General features: G+C 44.3%; 1 protein-coding gene across 2 annotated transcripts in view; it reads left to right on the top strand.

Annotated features, from left to right (window-relative positions):
* The first annotated feature begins 14,332 nt into the window (after window positions 1-14,332).
* ESRRG (estrogen related receptor gamma) overlaps window positions 14,333-22,989 on the top strand; it is a 1,050,432-nt gene continuing 1,041,775 nt past the window's right edge. The window contains exon 1 of one of the 2 annotated variants that reach the window (XM_068232897.1): window positions 14,333-14,474. The gene's annotated coding sequence lies outside the window, so the exon portion shown is untranslated. The remainder of the gene's footprint in view (window positions 14,475-22,989) is intronic. The other variant, XM_068232892.1, reaches the window with a different exon arrangement.

The following is a 22,989-nucleotide window of genomic DNA, read 5'->3' as shown; positions in this document are numbered from 1 at the left end:
TTGAATTATTGGTGGAGGTGCAAACTATACCCTGTAAATTACATCTATTGGAAGGGGTTGGAAATCTCTGCAGACTTTAAAGACGGAGACAGGAAAAAGCCTTAATCAAGTTTTCACCTGGAGTTGAAAAGCCTCACTTCACAATCTTTGGATGTATAGACTTTTACCTGGAAATGGAATTATGTCTGAGATTTAATTAAAAACTAGTTCCTCCCCTCCCCAAGGAAGTTGCAGCCTCCAGGCGTATCTCACAGTATAAAACAGCAGCTAGGATAGCCACAACTGGTAGTTCTTGGAGATAGCACACACGGCTAGAACTAACCTGGTTCCTGACCAGAAAGTGCGTACTCCCGCAACAACGCCAGATCGATACGCTGGTACGTTTATTTCCCCGTTTATTTTGGTAAGCAAATCACTTTGTGTGTATTTTTGTAACTTTTATCTTTGTACCTTTTTACTTTGTTTTTGTAATCTTTTGTATATATTCTGTTCTGCATTGTTCCACGTTTTTCCCTGGAATATTAAATTATTATTTAATAAGCTTGACTTCTGCTGTACTAAACTAACACTCATAGCCTAGAAGAGATTGAAGTGTGTATAAGTCCGTGCCTGATTGTATGATTGAGCGACACTACCGTATAAGATTGTAATTGCATTCTGTGTGGGGTGTTTGTCATACGTTGGCCTAAAGCGTGCAGCTGACCCAACGTACGAAAACGCCAGTGCGAGTAGCTCAACAGCTGAGTGGCTAACAGTATCGTTCGGAACGACTGTTAGTGGTTTTGCTTCACTACAGTGTAAGATTGCAACTGTGTGTGTGTGTGGGTGCGTGGCGTTCCCGTATTCGGCCTAAGCGCAAAGCTGACCCGAATACGAAAACGCGGATTGTGCGCTGAGGACTCGACAGCAGAGTGGAAGTGTCTAGCGAACTGCTAGTGGTGGCAGTGAGAGGTGTTCTGAGGGGTCCCAGCCTTGTTTTAGCTCGAGTAAGGCTGCTCCCCGCTTGATCTGGTCAAACCCGCAGTCGGGAACCGTATACGCAGGCGTGCCGTGGGCCGGTTCCTGACACCTAGGTTTTTGGGACTACATTAAATTTGTGGTTTCATGATTGCATTTTAGGAACATTTAATCGTAAGCTCTGCAGGCTAGAGGCTGACAGGAGCACTTTTGTGTACTTTGTAAAGCTCTGCAGAAAATGTCCGTAACAAATGAATTAATAGCACTGATCGCTTTAATGAAGATTTTGATTATTTTGATTGAATTGAGCAAATGTTAACTGATATCCGCAGAGTTAGTGGATAATGTTCAGTGGATTTTTGAATAATTGGATTTGAAAATGTAACTATAAAGCATGGCAGAAAATTATAATGAAATCACGTGGGAATCAATAGTTTTGTCATGCAGAGAACATCTTAAAGTGGTGGACCTCTACGTACATTTTCTACAGTGTAGATAAAGAAGATCCATGCCTAAGAAAAGCTAGTAAAAAGACCCTGTTAAAAATGGGGTGCCATAGAGCGCAAAGTTAACCTGCCTGGCGTTCTGATGAACATTTTTGCATTTTTTTTTTAAAATGTATCATGTAGCTAGCCTAGCGCTAGCTACATGATTCCCCCCTCCCTGCGGTGTCCCTCCCACCCCTCCGATCCACGCTGGAGCAATCACGCGTCCGGAAATCCCGTTCTGAACGGGATTTCCAGGAGGGCTTCCCCCGTCGCCATGGTGATGACCGCCGTGACGTCATGGACGTCATGGACGTCACAGGGAGTCCCAATCCACCCCTCAGCGCTGCCTGGCACTGATTGGCCAGGCAGCGCACGGGGTCTGGGGGGGGAGGCTGTATCGCGGCGGATCGGCGGCGATCAGGCACAACACGCAGCAAGCAAAGTGCTCGCTGCGTGTTTTAAGAAAAAAATTATTCAAATCGGCCCAGCGGGGCCTGAGCGGCGACCTCCGGCATCTCTGGACAAGCTCGTCCAGAACGCCAGGGAGGTTAAAGGCCGCATTTAGAGGCTATAAATGGTCATTTGCAGGGCTGAATTTACCATAAGGCACTGTAGGCATGTGCCTACAGGTGCCTGATGATGGAAAGGTGGCTCACTCTCCACCCCTAATGCCTCCATCCCTCCTTCCCTAGGCAGAGTCCTGATGAGAGTGTAAATGAGGTTACTCACCCAGCTCTCAGCATTACACTGATGACGAGATCTCCCTTCAGTCAGAGGCACCTCAAGCTACTAAATACTGAGGTTCCACTAGCCACCTAATACTTGGGGACACCTGCAGCTACCTGCAGCTGCTGGAAATTTGAGCATAATGTGAATTACTGCTATAGCGGCGCTCAGACAGTAATTTGGGAGCCTTCAAAAGACGGACCCTAAATTACTATTAAAATAGTAAGGAGCACAGAGGCGACATCAGAATAAAATATATCTAAAAACTTTAAAATTCCTTGGGAGGTGGTGATGGACTCATCTCCTTGAAGCAGACATGATTCTGTTGGTTTTAGTACAAACAAATGTATTTATATACCCCAACATACAGTGCAACGCGTTTCGCGGGTATATTCCCGCTTCTTCAGGCAATAATGAACAGGAGTACACACTGAAAGACAGAGAAAAATACAGTGTCCTCAGACTAATGAACATCATGTTTGAGTGTTGTTATAAAAGTCATTGGTAAGGGGGCATAAAAAGGGCGGGGGAAGGAGAGGTCATAAAAAATATACCGGGGAGGAAACGGGTTGCCAGGCTGGGAAAAGCCTGCTAGGGTGCTGGATATGGTGGATAGAGATGGCCCGAACCGTTCGCCGGGCGAATCTCTCTGGGCCTTCTACTACTTCCGGGTCGCAATGACCCTGAGTAGTACGTCTGCGCTGCCCGGCGGAGCGCGTTCTAGATCGCACTCCTGTTGCTGGGCACTCTCTACGCATGAGCGTGACGTCACTCATGACGTCACGCACATGCACAGAAAGTGCCCGGCAACAGGAGTGCGATCTAGGACTCGCTCCGCCGGGCAGCGCGGGTGTACTACTCCGGGTCATTGCGACCCGGAAGTAATAGAAGGCCCACAGATTTTGAGATGTTCGCCGGCGAACGGTTCGGGAACCGTTCGCAACATCTCTAATGGTGGATGGACTATAGATTATATTAGTAAAGATTACTGATATTTTACTTTTTGTAATCAAGTAGTAGAATTTTGGTAATTTTAATATCTCCTGCCCTCTTTATAGAGTGCCTTTTTTCACGTGTACTCCCTCTAAAACCCTGTTGCTTTGGGGCAGGTGGGTGGTTTCTTACATAATTATGAAAATGTATACTTACCTGCAATACATCTTTTTTTCTTCTAGGCACCACCACCTGCCTTCTCAGTAGCCAGTCCAATGGTGTCAATCTACACCCAACTCCTCAAGTTCCCTGTCTCTGCAGCAGCAACAGGCTTGTAATACTGCAGAAATACTGTCACATTAGGACCAGGGGACCATTGTAAAGCCAAAACATTGCCATAGAAGTGTTTTTGCAGTAGAGTTCAAAGCCTATCACTACAACAGAGACTTTACTGTAATTGCCTGGTCCTAATAGGGTGGTAATGATTAAGATTAAGATGGCAGATTAAGAAGCAGTTAAAAGGAGGTTAGAGATGAACATTTTCCAGTAATCACATAAACACAATGATTGACAATTTATTAGTTGAAATGACAACATTTTTCGTGGAACAACCTCCCGCTTTCTCGGGTCAAAATTAAGTGACACAGTGGTTAACATCTGAGCTCAGTGGCTTGGCACAGTGGTTAAGAATCCGAATGGCACCATACAGTGCAGCTGCCAGGAAGAAGAAGAGACCTGACACAGCTGTAGAGGAGGTAAATATTACAGTAATCCACTGCTCCCCGAGCTTTTATGCAAGGTGGGTGGAAGGAGGAGCGGACCCCTGTATAGCCCCCCAACCATAGGTGTATCTGGGTAATATGACGCAAACACTGAAATTGACCCCCCAAGCACCCTTCCTTGCAGACATTTATTATTGTTGTCTATTTTGGGCTGAGGGATTTGCTGGGGGTTTTGCTGGGGGCTTTTCTGGGGTTTTGCTGGGGGCTTTGCTATATGCTGGGCTGGGGGGGAGGGTTGTTGGGCACTTTCCTGGGGACTTTGCTGGCTGCTGGGCTGTGGGATTTGTTGTGCACTTAGCTGGGAGCTTTGCTGGGTGCTTTGCTGGGGACTTTTATAAGTGTGGGGCTTGGGAGGGCTGGGGGCTTTGCTTGTGCGCTGCCTCGCTGGGTGGGAGAGCTGGTCACCGTGCTACCGCTTCTCACAGACTTCAGATCAACATCGAGCGTAGAGAGGCAGAAAAGTGCATGTGCTACCCGCCCGGACATGGTTCACTTCACATGCAGGAAGTGACCAATGACGTCAATTCCGCATTTTAAGTGTCCGCGTCCTGCTCTGCCTCTCTCTGGTCGCTGCTCATCTGAGGTCTGATTGAAAGAGTCAGTGGGGGCGGACCGGGAAGCACAAGTGGTGGTGCAGTGGTGATGGCGGGGGGAGGGGGAGTGGGGGTGGGGGGCAGGCATGGCGCCCATGGGTGCTGTGGGGCCCATGGCACAAGACATGCCTGCACCCCTCCAAATACGCCACTGTCCCCAGTGGTTTTAGGATGAATTCTTCTTACAATTGTTTTAGTTGCTTGCGTTTAGGGACTGGGTTATGGTGAATTACTATTTCTTTGGGTAAAGTCCCCCTCTGTGGACTACTAACATTTTCTGATTTATTTATTATATATCGATTCAAATTTAGCTTGAGTCTTAAGACTAAACTTGTTGGCTTATGCAGTTAAAGGGAAACTAAACTGAGTGGGATATGGATCTTTCCTTTTAAAAAATACCAGTTGCCTGCCAGTCTGGCTGATCTCTTTAGCTGCAGTAGAGGCTGAATCATAGACCTATAACAAGCATGCAACTTATCCAGTCTGACTTCAGTCAGAGCGAAAAAAGTAGCAAAAACTTGCGCTCAAACAAAACAGTGCTGGCCCTTTAAATATGCCCCAGGTGCTGCTCTCTTGGACTGGATGGAGCCAGTTGCTGATAGACACAAGAGGGTGGGGGGAGACAGAGAGCGCTCCGATGGTGCATTAACCCAGATGTATACAGTTGTAAAAATAAAGAGTTACACTTACAAATTAAAATGATGGTGCTGCGCTCTGCTTATACATCCACCAGTGGGGAACCTCAGCCTAATCCTGCCTGGCCAGGGCGGGTGGTGCAGATGAACTTGCAGGAGGACCTCCGTCTGGGGAGAGAGCTGTGCGCAGCTGATCCTGTCTGACGTCACTACCGGTTTCGGCGTTGATCCACGCCGAAACCGGTAGTGACGTCAGACAGGATCAGCTGCGCACAGCTCTCTCCCCAGACGGAGGTCCTCCTGCAAGTTCATCTGCACCACCCGCCCTGGCCAGGCAGGATTAGGCTGAGGTTCCCCACTGGTGGATGTATAAGCAGAGCGCAGCACCATCATTTTAATTTGTAAGTGTAACTCTTTATTTTTACAACTGTATACATCTGGGTTAATGCACCATCGGAGCGCTCTCTGTCTCCCCCCACCCTCTTGTGACTTCAGTCAGAGCACCTGATCTGCATGCTTGTTCAGGGGCTGTGGCTAAAAGTATTAGAGACACAGGATCAGCAGGAGAGTCAGGCAACTGGTATTATTTGAAATGGAAAAATCCATATCCTTCTCAGTTTAGGTACCCTTTAATGATTGGTTTCATTTAAATGTATAATGTATGGTTATTTAATGATTCACCTAAACCCCAATAAAAGTGGCTACAGTCATTTACATGCTTTTGGTGGTGTGGTGTGTCTATTAATATTTCAAGTTATATATTAGCCATGTATGAGCAATTAAGTCTGTATAGAGCTCAAAAGAGTTCTGCTATCTAAAGGTGGTCAATTAGATGTCAATAAGACCCTGTTGATGTAAATTTTATGCTGATTTTATGCAAATGTATGCAGAGCTTGGAAATAGGCTGATCAGTGTATCACCTTGGAATTACTAGTATGTAGTATCCTGCCCTTTCCTATTCCTTGTCAATGGGCAAGACACAACTGGGACTACCACGGACTACACATACATGAAATTCCAAACTATGTGTTCAAAAGTTCAGATTTCAAACTGTTCATACAGAAACAAAATCAACATTTTTCCCTAGCAAGGGAAATCTCTATGTGCTAAAAGTCTCTTCTTATTAGGTTTAGTTTAAAACTTAAAAAAAAAAAAAAAAAAAAAAAAAAAAGAAGAGAGATCAAAAAATGATTGATATTCACCATGTAATTTGTTCATATTGTTAAGTCCACAATGAGACTGCAGGTCATCATCTTTACTACTGGAAGACATGAAAAAAAAACAGGCAGCAACAGATGGAAATACTGGTTTCTAGGTGGTTGGAAACAGCCGTTATTTCTCATGATGCAACAAGGTTCCCACAGTGTGATGTCAGGAGGACCTAAGTCCTGTGGGAGGGGTTTCACCACAATATCACCCATGCAAAAGTCCCTGATGATCTATTCGAGAAAAGGTGAAAATTTCTCCCGGGAAAGGGGAAATCAGCTACTGATTCAGATGAAGTTTAATCCTTGGTTACAGTTCGTCTTTAAAAGTAAGTCGAGGTGAGAGACATATGGAGGCGACTATATTTATTTCCTTTAAGGCCCCATTCACACTTGATATAGCAAAACGCTAGCGATTACCGCTAGCGTTTTGCGGGAGTGATTTTTCCACGATTATCGAGGAAAAAATCACTGGACAAAGTAGCGTTTAGGGAGCGATCCCGATTAGCGGTTCTATACATGCTAATCGCAATCACTCCAGAATCGCCGCCAAAACGCTGCAGGGGACGTGTTTGCGATTATCGCTAATTGCCAAACACCTGCGATTGCAAGAACACTGCCATAGGGTACAATAGGACTAGCGGTTAGCGGTTAGCGGGAATCGCACGATTCCCACTTAGGTGTGAATGAGCCCTTAAAGAGACACTGAAGCGAAAAAAATATATGATATAATGAATTGGTTGTGTACTATGAATAATTATTAGAAGATTAGCAGCAAAGAAAATATTCTCATATTTTTATTTTCAGGTATATAGTGTTTTTTCTAACATTGCATCACTCTATAATATGTACAGATTACACAACGCTCAGCATTCAAAATGAGTCTTTCAGAGCAGTCTGTGAAGTAATGAACTCTCCTCTAGCAGAGGAAAAGTAAACAGTTCAATTACAGTTGAGATAATAAAAGTCAGATAACAGCCCTCTCCACGACTAAGTTAGTCGGAGAGCTTAATAGCTTTTTTGCATAGAGATAACAACTGGAGTTTCTCAACTCTTTCTGTACTGGAAACAATTAGACTGATGTATCTGATCTTAATGTTTTTTTTCTTAGCTGTACTACACATACAAATCATAATATCATCATTTTTTTTTCGCTTCAGTGTCTCTTTAAAGAGAAACTCCAACCTAGAATTGAACTTTATCCCAATTAGTAGCTGATACCCACTTTTACATGAGAAATATAATGCTTTTCACAAACAGACCATCAGGGGGCGCTGTATGACTGATTTTGTGCTGAAACCCCTCCCACAAGAAGCTCTGAGTACCGCGGTACTCTGGGCAAACTGCCACAATGTAACAATGTTCACAGACAGGAATGAGCTGTTTACAGCTGTCTCTAACAGCCAAAACAGCTAGCAGCAGCTACATAACCTGCCCACAGTAAAAATGTCACCATGTAATAAATGTCACAATGTAAATTGGGGAGAGGAAAGATTTTACAATGAGCAAACACTGACTAAATCTTTATACATAATTATTGTAAAAATGAAGCACTTTTTTTACTACATTATTTTCACTGGAGTTCCTCTTTAATCAATACCAGCTGTCTGGCTATCATGCTGATCTTTCTGGTCAGTGGTGGCTGAATTGCACACCTGAAACAAGCATGCAGCTAATCTTATCCAATTTTTGTCAAAAACATCTGGGTCTTTATTTTACTTCACTTTTTTTCTCCTAAATTTTCTCCTAGTAGATATTTTATCATTTTTGGTTTAAAATAGCCTTTTAGGACTCCACAATTGATAAACGCCAAACAGTAGGTTAAAAAGTACAGTAAAAATAAATTCCTAGAAAGATGAAAAGATGTCTAGAAAGTTGAACGATGTACAACTTTTAGGCCCATATGCAATTAACTTTTTCTCCTGAGTTTTCTCCTGGGTGATATTTTCAAACTTATCAATAAAATGGCTTTTAAACCACCAACAAGCAGGAAAACACTGACATTTTGATAGTATTTTTGAACTATTTATTGGTACTTTTTCAATTACAAAGTGCTGAAAAGGTATTTTAAATAGAAGATGAAAAATTATCTCCTAGGAGAAATCTCAGAAGACAAAGTTAATTGCATATGGCCCATAGACTTGACACTTGGGCCCGTATGCAATTAACTTTTTCTCCTTAGTTTTCTCCAAGGTGATATTTTAAAGGGACTCCGGGCACCTCTCATGGGCATGCCTTTAAGCCAGAGGACTTCCAACAAAGTCGTGCTATGACCCCTCTGGAGGAGCCTCTTGCAATGGTCATGCGTGTCACTTCCTCTTCCTGCTTCATTCAGTGATGCACTTCTCTAACAGAGAAGACAGGGGTGACCCAGAAGTTATAACACAGCCAAGATGGCAGCCGGGATTTTTAAATTGAAATCGAACGAAAACTATTTGGTGTAGAAGGTATCAAATGAAAGAGGAGAGCACAAGCTACAGAAAGGTATGCATCTTTTCGGTACTTTTTCAAGTGTTGAAAAGTTATTTTAAATAGAAGCTAAAAAATTATCTCCTGGGAGAAAACACAGGTGAAAAACTGAATTGCATGGGCCTTGGACCCATATGCAATTATCTATTTCTCCTAAGTTTTCTGCTAGGAGATCATTTTTCATCTTATATTTAAAATACATTTTTAGCATTTAGAAATTGAAAATGTACCAAAAAGTAGGTGAAAAAAGTGCTGTCAAAATTATTTCAAGTATTTTCTTGCTCGGGCTCATGTGGAATTCACTTTTTCACCAGAGTTATATCCTAGGAGATAATTTTCATCTTCTTTTTAAACTAACTTTTCAGCATTTTACAATTGAAAAAGTTCCTAAAAGTTGGTGAAAAGTTCTATCAAATTTATTTTGAGTATTTTCTTGCTTGCTGATGGTTCAAAATGCATTTTTTGACAAGTTGTGAATATATAACCTTGGAGTAAAGTAAATTGCATATGGGCCGTGTTCTCTTGAGTCAAAAAGTCAACTTTTTTTTTTGAGATTCAAAAAATAGTTGCTACCAAAATTCAACCAAAAAATAGAAAAAGAGAAGGAGGAACAAACCTGAAAGAACTGCAAAGATTTGAGTCTTTCACGTTTAGAGACAACTAGACAAAAAGTCTGTTTTTAATCAGATCATGTACAAGTGGTTTGGGATGGTGGTGGTGGTGGAGGTGGTGGTGGTGGTGGTGGTGGTGGGGGGCGGAGGGTTGTATATCAAGAGTATTGTTCTTTAAAACATTTGTGGGAGAAATATCCTATTCTTCCTAAATGTCCCCTCATAACATTTAGGCAAGGTTCACACTCCTATGGGCCTTCAGTGATTTATAAAAACATTTGTGTTTTCTTTAGTGTTTCCTACATTGCAGATATTCTGCAATAAAACCCAGCACCTTTTTTTGGATGCTGCATGCAAATCAGCAGGAATGCATACATACTGTATTTTTTGTGTGTTTTACGTATGCCCTTTTTATGTAAATTATGCCCAATGATGTGTTTCCTGTTCCTTTGTCCTGGCTTTCGATTAGGAAAAGCAAAAAAAATGTCTGCTACACTCGCACTCACCAAACAAATGGGAGCAGGAAAATCAATTGCCCTAGTCCAGTAACAAACAAAGGTATATGCACCAGATGATAGGGTAAAGTAGAAAATTCTCTATTCTTTAATCCAACATTGTAGTATACAGAGGAAAGCTCACGTGTATCGGGGCGAGAATGGCTCCTTAGTCATAGCTAATCCGTTGGATTAAAGAATTCTCTACTTCAGCCTATCATCTGGTGCAGCGGGATATTCCTTTCTTTGTTACTGTCTTTCGATTGTAGTTGAAATAAAAAAATGTGCATGAAAAAAATGGAGAAAAACAATTATATAACAACAGCAGGTAAAAAGTGCATATAAAAATGCAAAAGCATATAAAAAGCTGACAAATGCACATGCAGAAAAAATGCACCTCCTTTCCATAGATACTGTATAAGTGTGAACCCTCCTTAACTCCTGCCATTGGGAGCTTACTTTTAGATTTTCCTTTACAGTGGACCTTCATGGAGGAAGACCACTTACTTATTTACAGTCCGAGGAGAAACTGCCTGATAAGTTTTCCCTTCTGAAAACAGAAACAGTAGAGCACAAACAAAAGGCAACAAAAATCCATGTCTATGGACAATTACACATACTATAACAATAAATAGATGTCCACAACATCAAAAATGAACCATATCTCCAGCTCCATATTAAATATCAATACTCTTTATTGGAGAAGAATGCTTATTAAAAACAATTATATTGATATTGATATTTAATATGGAGCTGGAGATATGGTTCATTGTTGATGTTGTAGACATCTATTTATTGTTAAAGTTTTCCCTTCTGATCATTGTAATGAAGTCCTGACAACCCTTAAAGCAGCAGTATTAGCCATACTATGCCAGGGGAAAAAACACATATATAGGTAGATAAATACTTGATCTACTTACATAACATATGTATTGTACTGTCCACGTTTTGATTTCAGTGGATTTTATATAGTAAATGAAGAGAATTCTGTTCCTGGTGGGAACCATGTCTTTTGCCCACAGTTTGAGGCTAAATCCTGATGTCATTTCTGCCCTTAACTTTTTGTTCTTTTCTCCTCCAAAAGCTGAGTCACCTCAGCCTTGCTTGTAAACACAAGTGAGCAGAGGATCGTGTTTCAGATAGGCAGCTAGGCAGGGAAGTAAATGGAAGAGGAGGAATACATTATAGATAAAAAGAACCCCCAGCATGCAACTGAATGGCAATGGCTATTAAAGGGCCAGTGCTCCTAAGGTATGTGATAACTCCAAACCATAACCGCAGAAAAAGTTTTGAAAGTTTTGAATACAGGATTAGCATCTTTATCACTTAATACACTCAGATCAGTTGCTGTTGAAATTTGATTTTCATGGTGATAATCCCGCTTTAAAGTGTACCCGAGGTGACATGTGACATGAGATAAATGTATGTATGTACAGTGCAAAACATATTAATAACCAGGCTGTTTCTCTATCTTTATTTTGTTGCATGAAAGAGTTAATTTTCAGGCATGCAATTGACAGCTTCTGTATTGTCAGCACCTTGTTGAGAATATAGTAATCATCACTAATAAGTAAATTAAAGCCATACATGTTTTCCTGGCAGTCTACTACTTCTGAGGGCAGGGGAAAGATAGAGAAAGATCAATACTTCACATATTTTAAGACAACAAAACATTCAATCTAATTTGTAAATGTTTAAAGGGAACCTAAACTGAGAAGGATATGGATTTTTCCTTTTAAAATAATACCAGTTGCCTGACTCTCCTGTGTCTCTAATACTTTTAGCCACAGCCCCTCAACAAAGCATGCAGATCAGGTGCTCTGACTGAAGTCAGACTGGATTAGCTACATGCTTGTTTCAGGTGTGTGATTCAGACACTACTACAGCCAAAGAGATCAGCAGGGATGCCAGGCAACTGGTATTGTATTGTTTTAAAGAAAACATCCACATCCCTCTCAGTTTAGGTTCCCTTTAAATATACAGTAGAGTCTCGGTTATCTGGCACCAACGGGCATCGGCTGATGCTGGATAAGTGTGCTTTCTGGTTGCTTGAGACTCAATGTTAACCTCTTTCTGACTGCTCCATGGCGATTGGCGTGAACGGCTGGAAATGGGCTTTCTAGGAGTGCGCGTGAGCTAATGCGCGCACATCTCCGCTTGGAAGGTGGAGCTACGCTCCGCCTTCAGTCTCCCAGCGGTGATCACCGCTCGGAGACTGTTAGTTAGTACAATGCTGCGATCTAATGCAGTGCCGTACTGGCCTGGGGAGTGGGGACAACTGTGTGACCCCTGGGGGACCAAGGAGTGATCAGCTGTCATAGGCTGCTGCTGGGAGGGAGGAAGGGTGGTTAAAATATTTAAAAAAATGAAATTTAATAAAAATAATAAAATAAATATATATTAAAAATAAACATTCCTGGGGGCAATCTGACGCCACCAACAGAAAGCTCTGTTGGTGGGCAGAAAAGGGGGTGTAATCACCTGTGTGCTGAGTTGTGTGGCCCTGCAGCGAGGCCTGAAAGCTGCAGTGGCCCAATTTGTCAGCCCCATGCAGTGGTAATGTCCCACGACGTCCTGCTCCCATCCGCCGTTCCCCGCAGCCGACACCGGGGCTATTATTCGTCTGACATACAGACGAATAATGCGCGTTGCCGTGCCTCCGCTCGCGTCATCTGAGGCTTACTGCGCAGGCGCAGTACAACGGAGCCTTGTACTGCGCTTGCGCAGTAAGCTTTTGATGACGCAGGCGGAAGCAAGCGGGTGCGCGGCCACTCTAGCGCAGCCGCAGTTGGATCCCATGCCGCTTAGACCGGGGCCGGCGGCGGAGAACGGCAGATGGGAGGAGGACGGCGTGGGACATTACCGCTGCACGGGGCTGATAGAAGCCCAAGGTAAGTGTCCGTTTTTCTCCTCCACAACCCCCCACAAAACTCCTTTAAGCACAGCAAAGCCTGCAAAAAGCCTAAGAAGTTGGCCTCCACCACTGTGAGTACTGCCAGAGATTTGTTCTGGTTGGGTGAGACTTCTCATCGTGGTGGGATTGTCAAGTACTTGATAATTTGCATGCAAGCTATTATGGAAACCAACATCCTCCAATGGTAGTTAGGTGCATCGGATATGATATGAATGCAATGTGTGTATGTTGTCTATTAGTAGGCTCTGCACACTTGGTGCAGGTAGTAATTTAGATGCAGTTTGTCCTAAGTGTCGCTCCCCCGTTTTCGCTGTGCACAAAAACTGTAAGTTTATTCTTCGGCTAGATGCTCCCCTTTTAATAGTTTTGCTTTTAGCGCGTATGCAGAGCTTCTGTTTTGGGGTCATGGTGCGTATGTTGTCCTTGGGGGGGCGGGGCTCAGAACATCTCTGTTGGTAACCAATCAGAGGCGGTGATCTACCTTTTTTTGGTTGAGACTTCTGGTTAGTTTAGTTCTGGATAACCGGGACTCTACTGTAAAATAAAACCATGGGATATCTAAGAAGAGGTCATTTTTAGGAATAGGATGAATCCAATGATTTATCTCATCAGTTTATTTTCACCATGGATTCACTTTTAAGTTACATAGTTAGTTTGGTTGAAAAAAAGACATCCGTCCATCAAGTCCAACCACAAAAAAAACAAAAAAAATAACAAAAAAAGTTGTAAGTATAACTCGACTTCAAAGACTTTAAATCTGTTTTACAACTACCCCTAGATTGGCCTTTCCCTTCTTTTTTATACCCCCCAATATTTTTTTTCTTGTAAGGTGCAGCCATAGTCAGCCACTTCAGAACCTGACTTCCGGCTCCTCGAAACACCTGCCTGACCTGAGCCATTTTTTTTCTTTCAGGCATTGATGGGGTTAAACTTGCACATGTTCGGTGACTACAAAACCCCTAAGCAAAAATTCTGTACAAAGTATTGTGATGGAAAAGACCCATTTTGGTGTCCGGTGAAGGTGAAAGTCCTCCCCCCCCCTTCTTTCTCTCTTCCTTGTCTCATAGTGAGGTCAGCCTGCCACGCTTGTATTAGATTTCCCCCCCCCCCCCCCCCCCCAAGCATCACAGAGGAACCCTTGTCACAAAGTCTATTCCCCCAGGCCAGCTGCCTTCACGAGCACCTCTTAATCCGTGCGTAATCAGTGCTTCTGCGGGAATAACTTAGCAGTTTTATGGGCGATCGGGAACCAGAAAGTCTCATTTGAGCGCTCTGCATAGAATGAACTGATGAATCTCCAGCTCCCCCCCCCACCCCCCTCCTCCTCCTCCTCCTTCTGCTGCTGCTGCTGTAACGGAGACTCTGCAATTCAAAGACCTGATCACGGCACAGCTCTTTGAACTGCTGGCACCTCGTTCTCGGTGATCTCTCCTTGTTCTGGCGCCACCCCCTCTCTCTCTTTTTATGCCATCCTAGGCAATGCCTAATTTTGCCTAATGGAAGCAGCCGGCCCTGTGGACACCCCGGCGCCCCTGTCGGTGGAGGAGGACCCAGCACCCCTCCTGAGTTGAGGTCGTGGGAGCCGGTGAGAGGAGGCGTGTGTTTAGTGCTTCTGCCTGGTGTACTCTCCATATCAGCCAACTGGCTACCTGACTGCTGGCCACCAGGTACTGTGCCCTTCCATCTCATAGTACGCAAGGGGGGTGACGGTGTTGGTGGTGGTGGGGAGGGAGCATCTTCTCCTACTATGTCCCCTGTTCCCTTCTCTCCTGTCAGTCCTGCCGTAGACAGTGTCCAAGGCTGCTTGGCTGAGACTCTAGAGTGCAGCCAAAGTGTGTAGAGCAGAGTTTAGGACGCTGATGAGACAGGAGGCATTGGCTGACCTTCCTCTGGGATACTCGCGTGGTGGGACTCGTCTGTGTCTCTGTGCTGTGTGTGTGTACTTGTGTGTAACCTTGGCACGCCTCGCATGAAGTTACTCAGCAGTCAGTTCTCATAGTCGCTGCACAATAGAGGAGATTGCAATGACACAGAGACGAACTGCACTTGGGAGAAAAAATAATTCTCTTGACGAGCGCAAGATGCACACAGGACGTGCCAAGTGCGGTAACCCGCAGCAACTAAAAAACCAAGCCAGTCTGGCGAACTCAGCCAGCGCGGTCTCATCAGTTCGCTTTCTTGAATCGTTTTGCACCGGCGCATACGATTTCTAGTCTGTGGGAAATCGTACCAATCGCGAACGCAGACAGGATTCTCCGCAGATCAGAAAAAATCGATAGGGACATGGCCAATGGAAAATTCTGATTGTCAAAGGTCAGCGATTCCATGGATTGAAAATCACTGTTTTCTGAAAGCAACCAATCACATTTTAGTTTACTGAAGTTAAGTTAGTACAAAAGAAAAATTCCGGTTCGCTGTGGGTTTACGACAATGTCCATTGGTTATTGGTTAACAAATGCTTCTTTTTCCACTTGCAAGTGCAATCGCAAATGCGTTTGGTCTTGCAAAAGCTTCTTTTGCGACGTAAACCGTCGGGAGAGAAACGCTATTGCCCCAATATTTGTGCAGCCTGACGATTGCGATTAGCGAAAAATCGAAATGTGATAAAGGAAAAAGTGCAATGCGATTTACATGTAAATCATGGTGCACTAGCAATCGGCAAAACGCCGGCGATCTGCTTTTTTAAGCGGATCGCGGCTAGTGGAAAAGAGTCCTAAATCTTTTTGCCTGGCATTTTATGGAAAAAAGAAAAATTCCTGTGTTGTCCATAACATTCAGTTTGGTTATTTCGGTCTATTATTTTTATCTGAAGCTGCATTTAAATTGTTAGGAAGAATCTGATTCGCTGTTATCAGCAATGACTTTTTCCCCCCTTACTTTTATAGAATGCTGTTTAGCTGAATCCATTTGTACTTCTTCTTTTTTTTAGTTTCTATAATTGTTCAATAAAACATATGGCGTACATTATTCTGCACAGGCAAGCGTTATGGTCTTTCTGCAAGTTGCATGTGGTTATCGCTGATAAAAGGAGAGTCAAGAGGCCTTCGTAGCATAGCGCCACCCTGTGACAAAGTAACTGTGAAAAAATGGTACACCAACACAAGTAGCTTCATAATGTGAAAAGGTATATACCAAAATAATATTTATTTAGCTATTTTACTAAAATGTAAGAAGCTTATATATACTTTTTTTCTTTTTTTTCTTTGACACTTTCAAAGTCAAACAGAATCGTAAGTCTCTTTTTATTTCTGTTCTTATAGGATACACAAGGCGACACGTGACATGATGAGATAGACGTGTATGTATAGTGCCAGTCACACAAATAATTAGGCTGTGTTCCTTTTAGTCTATCTCTGCCTGAAAGAGTTAACAATCAGGTATGCAAGTGACAGTTTCTGTCCAGGTCGGGACTAAGTTAGAATATAGCCTAACGCTCACTGCAAAGGAATAACAGTCAGAAAACACTTTCCTGGCAGAAAATGGTTTCTGAGATCAGGAAAGAGATAACAAGGGTCAATAGTTCATAGATTTTAGCTCTGGCATACGTCAATGAATGTGTCATTGAGCAGTAAAAACTTAAAAAGAAGATTTAAAATGCAATACAACTTTGGCATATCTAAAAAAAAAGGTCATTTTTAGGAGAAGGAGGATAGATACAATTGTTTATCTCGTCAGTTTATTTTCTTCTCATGCTTGTTTGGAAATTATAATTTAATTTAAAATATTTGTGTTGGATTTTTTTAATGAAATATTTTATAAAAAAAAAAAAAATAACTCAAAACATCAAGTCACTGTGGATCAACTCCCCCTCGCTGAAGTGTAGGGGAATGTATCTTCCCCTGCCCCCCCCCCCCCCCCCCCATCTTACCTCCAGGCAGGGGCATAACCACAAATCATGGGGCCCCTCAGCAGAACTTTGATGGGGCCCCCCTTGCCCCCCCCCCCCCCCTTTCCCTTGTCTACCCCTGGTGAACCTCAAAGCCTGGGAGTCCATCTTGCAAGGGTCTAAAAGACATACATGTCAAACTCCGGCCCGGGGGCCAAATCTGGCCCTCAGAACCATTACATTTGGCCCTCAAGTGGTTTCCCCACTTTGCATTGTGTGTGGCCCTCTCTAGACCACCAGGGAAAATATATTGGAGGTGAAGCCCTGGAAAACCAGAGAAGCAATATGGGGGAGTTAGGGTGAAAGTACTAAACACTAGGGAACTGTAGAGGGGAGGGTGGGGGCCTCTAGACACCAGGGAACTGTATAGTGGTGGGATGGGGGACCACTAGACACCAGGGAACTGTATAGGGGAGGGGGCCTCTAGACACCAGGGAACTGTATAGTGGTGCGATGGGGGAACACTAGACACCAGGGAACTGTATAGGGGAGGGAGGGGGCCTCTAGACACCAGGGAACTGTATAGGGGAGGGAAGGGCCTCTAGACACCAGGGAACTGTATAGTGGTGCGATGGGGGGCCTCTAGACACCAAGGAACTGTATAGGGGAGGGAGGGGGCCTCTAGACACCAGGGAACTGTATAGTGGTGCGATGGGGGACCACTAGACACCAGGGAACTGTATAGGGGAGGGAGGGGGCCATTAGACATTGAGGTTGGCCCTTCACTAGATCCCAGCATACAATTACGGCCCACTTTGCATTTGAGTTTGACACCCCTGGTTCAAGACAAGGGTGAACACCGTAATCTTCACATCCACATCTTCACAACAACACCTGGCCTGAAGGATGCACCCCTTATAGGAGGGAGTAAAGTAGTTGTTGGGACCCCCTTACAGCTCTGGGCCCCCCTGCAGTCCAAGAGGCCGCTCCCCTGTAATTACGCCCCTTCCGCCTGAAGTAGCTCACACCCCTTGTAGTCATGTGATGACTGCAGGGTTGAGGTGTGACTTGGAGGTCTGGTAAAGCAGGGGATGCTGGCACACTATCCTCCACTAAGTAACTCATGCCTATGCAGTGGTCACATGACTAATTACAGGGGGTGTGGACTACAATTGACGGCAATCAGACGAATGTGAACAGTCACCTTGACATTCGTGAGGAGGAGGTGAGCGCCAATATATTGTTGTTTCAAGCACTTTTATTTGTTTGGGGTGTTTTTTGTTTTTCAACATAGTTAATAAGGGGGTGGGGTAAAACCCTTAATTTGCATAATTGTCATGCAATTGTTGAAAATTAATAGCAAGAGCTCTTGTTCCATAATTACTCATGCAGCATGGTGGCGGTTTCTGGACAATCTGTGATTCAGAGTATTAATGACATAGGTGGAGAATGAACTTATCATGTATCCCAACCTAGGAGATACTTTATCATCTGTTTAAAATACTGTATTTTGTGGACTATAAGACTCGCTTTTTCTCCCCCAAAAGGGGGGGGGGAACGTCACTGCGTCTTATAGTCCAAATGCAGGGAGTACCTGACTTGTGAACGCCTTCCAATACAAACCTCCAACCCGCCGCAATATCAGAGACTCCCTGTACTGTGCCCATGCAGAGGATGACACAGGGGAACAAATGGAGGACACAAGGGAGACACAAAGGGGCATAGAGGATGATACAAGGGGGACAGAGGAGGTACAAAGGGGGCATAATCCAAAAGATTCCCCTTCACCATGGATGCTCCAGGTTTACTGTAAATATTTTTCTCCCCTGGTTTTTGTCCTCTACACCTGGGTGCATCTTATGGTCAGGAGTGTCTTATAGTCTGAAGCGTCTTATAGTCCGAAAAATACGGTAACTTTATAGCACTCTGCAATTGGGAAAGTACTAAAAAGTTGGTGATAAGAGTATAGTCAAAGGTATTTTATTGCTTGTTGGTGGTTTAAAAGACACTTTAGGGCTGAAACCCACTAGAGCGATTTTTTTGAGTGTTTAGGGAGGTCTTCAAAGTGCTAGCGATTTACCTAAACGCTCTGCTGATGTTAATGGCTGGGCCAAATTCCACTGAAGCGATTGCGATCACCAAAATCACAAACGCAGGACATGCAGCATTTGTGTGGTTAGCGTTTCTGCAATGTAAAGTATATAAACGCTGGCGTAATCACTCATCAAAACCTACGCAGAGCGATTTGCTAGCGTTTTAAATGACTGCACACTGTAAAAAAAAAAAATAATAATAATCGAAAGGACCAATCAAAATCGCTAATCGCAAATCGCGACACAATCGCTGGTAAAAAGCTTACACTTTTTAAAATCGTTACCAAAATCGGCAGAAAATGCTCACGAAATCGCTTTCAAAACAATCATTAAAAAGGGTAGCGATTGCAATAGCGATTTGCTATTTGTAGTGGGCTCCAGGCCTAAGTGATTAGGTGTGGAAATATCACCTAGGGCTAGTTTACACTGGGCTTTTTGGTAGCATTTTGCTGATCACCAGGGATCAGCAAACAGCTCTTTTTTCACTGTACAGGAAAGCGATTCAGGAGTGATTGCGTTTTGTGATTCTATAACATTGAAATGCAATCGCTCCAAAAATGCTGCCTGCACCATCAGCAAATCGCTAACCACTGGCGATCGCCACAGTGTGAACACTACCATTGATTTGCATTAGCAGCATTTTGCGGATCCGCAAAACGCTGAAAAATTGCCCAGTGTGAACTAGCCCCTAGTAGAAAACGTAAAGTGATAGGGATATGGAGGCTGCCATATTTATTTATTTTTAAACAATACCAGTTGCCTGGCTGTCCTGCTATTCTCTTTGGCTGCAGTAGTGTCTAAATCAAACCAGAAACAAGCATGCAGCTAATCCAGTCAGGCTTTAGTGAAAGTATCTGATTTGCTGCATGCTTGTTCAGGTTCTATGGCTAAAAGTAGGAGAGGCAGAGGATCAGCAGGACAGCCAGGCAACCGGTATTGCTTAAAGAGACTCTGTAACAAAATTTTCGGCCTTATTTCTTCTATCCTATAAGTTCTTATGCCTGTTCTAATGTGCTCTGGATTACTGCAGCCTTTCCTAATTGCACTGTGGCTGTGTTATCTCTGTTATATGATCTAATCTCCTCTCCTCTGTCGGGTCTGTCAGGCTCAGGCAGTCTGGCTGGAATGTGCTGTGCTGCTTGTGATTCTATAGAAGCTATACACACCCTCTCCAGACCCCCTGCACACTCTGTATGACCCACACACTGAGCTGCTCTCAGCCTATCACTTGCTATGTCTTTTGTTTGTAAACACTGCATAAAAATGGCAATTACAAGCCAGGATTGCAGCAGGGAGAGGCAGAAACAGCACAGAGGGGCCCAGGAGAACATAATGAATAGAATGGTATGCTTTTTATTGTAAGAATTTTACAGTACAGATTCTCTTTAAAAGGAAATAAATACAGCAGCCTCTATATACCTCTTTCTTCAGGTTCCCTTTAAAGTGTCCACTAACAGTTCAATTTTTAGTGAAGAATTATTTGAGCAATCAGATGAATGCAATAGGAGATAAATCGTAATACATTGATTATTTCACCACCAACAAACCAATCTGTACGTCCCATCGAACCAGTTATGAAAACCATTTTTCTGAAGGACAATACTGCTGTTGAATGATAGCTTTAAGAATTGTTCGCAGTCATTTGGGATCATCAACAGAGTCTATTTTCTTTGCTAAAAATGGAACCGTTAGTGGACTCTTAGGAGAAGTGAAATGGATAAGGGCCTTTATAGGGAATCTGTAAGAAAAAAAAGAGACTCTGGGGGGTACCGTATATACTCGCAAGCAAGCCGACCCGCATGTAAGCCGACCCCCCAACTTTCACCTGAAAAAACAGGGAAAAATGATTGACCCCCATATAAGCCGGGGGTAGGAAATGCTGGCTGCCTTATTCCCCTAGTGTGTCCCAGTATAGCTAGTATAGTGCTCAGTATAGCTAGTATAGTGCCCCAGTATAGCTAGCATAGTGCCCCAGTATAGCTAGCATAGTGCCAGTATGGGTAGGTGGGTGGGTAGGTAGTTAGTGCCCCTCTCCGCTCCCCCCGTGGCCGCCTCTGCTATTACCTTAGGCGGCGCCGCTTCCTCTATCCCCGTCCTGCTCCGGTAACTAACTAATTCACAGCAGCGCGCCCCTCGCTGCTGTGATGACGGAGGAAACCATAGAGAGCGGCTTCCTGTAGCGGCGATGCCGTTACTATGGGAACCGATCTCTATGGTTTCCTCCGTCATCACAGCAGCGAGGGGCGCGCTGCTGTGAATTAGTTAGTTATCGGAGCAGGACGGGGATAGAGGAAGCAACGCCGCCTAAGGTAATAGCAGCGGGGGGAGCGGGGAGGGGCACTACCTACCCACCCACCTACCCATGACTCGCAACTTTTGGGCCACTTTTGGGGGGTGAAAAATTCGGCTTGCTTGCGAGTATATGCGGTACTTACCTTGATAGGCTACCCCTGTCCTCTCCAGCCTCAGAGATCCAGCGCTGACAGCCCCCAAAAATCCTCAGTAGTGGCTGCAGCCTGAGGCAATATTTACCATCTGCGCTCAAGCACAGTCGCAGTCGGAAAAAGCCGAGTCCGATTAGGTCCGCTCTACTGTGCAGGTATTGGGAGAAAACGAAAGACCCTAATCTGGAATAAACAGATTTTTTTTTTTTATAACATACAAACAATCAACCAATCCTAGAGTAGGGACCAATTCTAAGGTGGGATCACCGGTGAATTGGCCAAGTACAAAATCACTGCAGCTCATTTTGGAAGCTAAGATCCTCCATTTTTGTAACCGAATAAAATTTTCCAACCTAATTGTTTTTATCACTACTAGGTTTCCAGCTTAGTGTGAGCGTGTTTTGAGTGCATAGGGTCATGGATTGCTTTTATAAAAAATTGACTACTCCCCTCAGCAGTAGAGATGGCCCGAACAGTTCACCCGCAAGCAGTATTCTGCGAACATCGGCTGTTCGCATTCGCGACGAACAGCGAACATTTGGCGTGTTCGATTCGCCCACTATACATCATCAATTTTGACCTCTTACCTCACAGTCAGCATACACATGGCAGCCAATCAGCTAGCACCCTTTTCTGGACCCCCCACCCCCTATCAAAAAGCAGTTGCGGTGGCCATATTGGATCAATTCTCTGCTGGATGCGGACCGTTAGTGAGAGCAGGGACAGACATGCTACAGATGGGTAGGGAAAGTACTTACTAGGCTTGTGTTCTTGTTCCTTACTTGCTGTGAAAGCACCCCAAACATCCCTTTTGAGGGCTAGCACATCGGTCTACTGTGGTTTTTTTGTGTGTGACACCCCACAGCCCACTGACACCCAGAGCTATGTGCACACTACTGCTGTTGCCTCATTAAAGAGACACTGAAGCGAGACTAAATCTCGCTTCAGCTCTCATATATAGCAGGGGCATGTGTGCCCCTGCTAAAACGCCGCTATCCCGCGGCTGCACGAGGGTCCCTGACCACCCAACCCACCCCCCGCAAGCCTTGGTCGCAAGTTGGTTGTAGATTTTTGCTTCCTGGAGGCAAGGGCTAACGGCTGCAGCCCTGCCTCCCAGCGCGTCTATCAGACGCGCATCGCCGCCTCTCCCCCGCCCCTCTCAGTGAAGGAAGACTGAGAGGGGCGGGGGAGAGGCGGAGATACGCGCTGACAGACGCGCGTGGGGCAGGGCTGCGGCGGTTAGCCCTGCCCCAATGCAGAAGCGCTCCCCCGCATTACAGAGGGGATTTGGAGGGACAGGGACCCCCGTTAAGCCGCGGGATAGCGGCGTTTTAGCAGGGGCACACGTGCCCCTGCTATATACGAGGTCTGAAGCGAGATCTATTCTCGCTTCAGACTCTCTTTAAGAACCCCTCCAGCGCATTATTATTTCACTGTATTCTGATAATACTATTGTATCCGTCTGTGTGAGACACTCCACAGCCCACTGACACCCAGAGCTGTGCATAATGTGATTTCTGCCCATTAGGGTGTAAAATACGACTTTGCATCAACTCCATTATTTTTCATGGGACTTTTGGCATGAATCCCCCTCTGGCATGTCCCTATCCAGGTGTTAGACCCCTTGAAACAACATCACTTTTGTGGCCAGAAAGTTTAAAAGTCTAAACAGTTTTAAAATTCTCCTCCCCAATGAAGTCTATGGCGGATCGCCTGTTCACGAACATCTTGTTCACATTCGCCGTTCACGAACAGAAAATGTTTATCTTATTAAAGTCAACTGAATGAAAAAAGTTCCCCTATGGGGTTCTTGCCTCAG

This window comes from Hyperolius riggenbachi, chromosome 4 (genome assembly GCF_040937935.1).
Source record: "Hyperolius riggenbachi isolate aHypRig1 chromosome 4, aHypRig1.pri, whole genome shotgun sequence".
NCBI classification, from domain to species: Eukaryota; Metazoa; Chordata; class Amphibia; order Anura; family Hyperoliidae; genus Hyperolius; species Hyperolius riggenbachi.
Note: the sequence above shows the minus strand (reverse complement) of the source record. Positions and strands in the feature narration are given on the sequence as shown.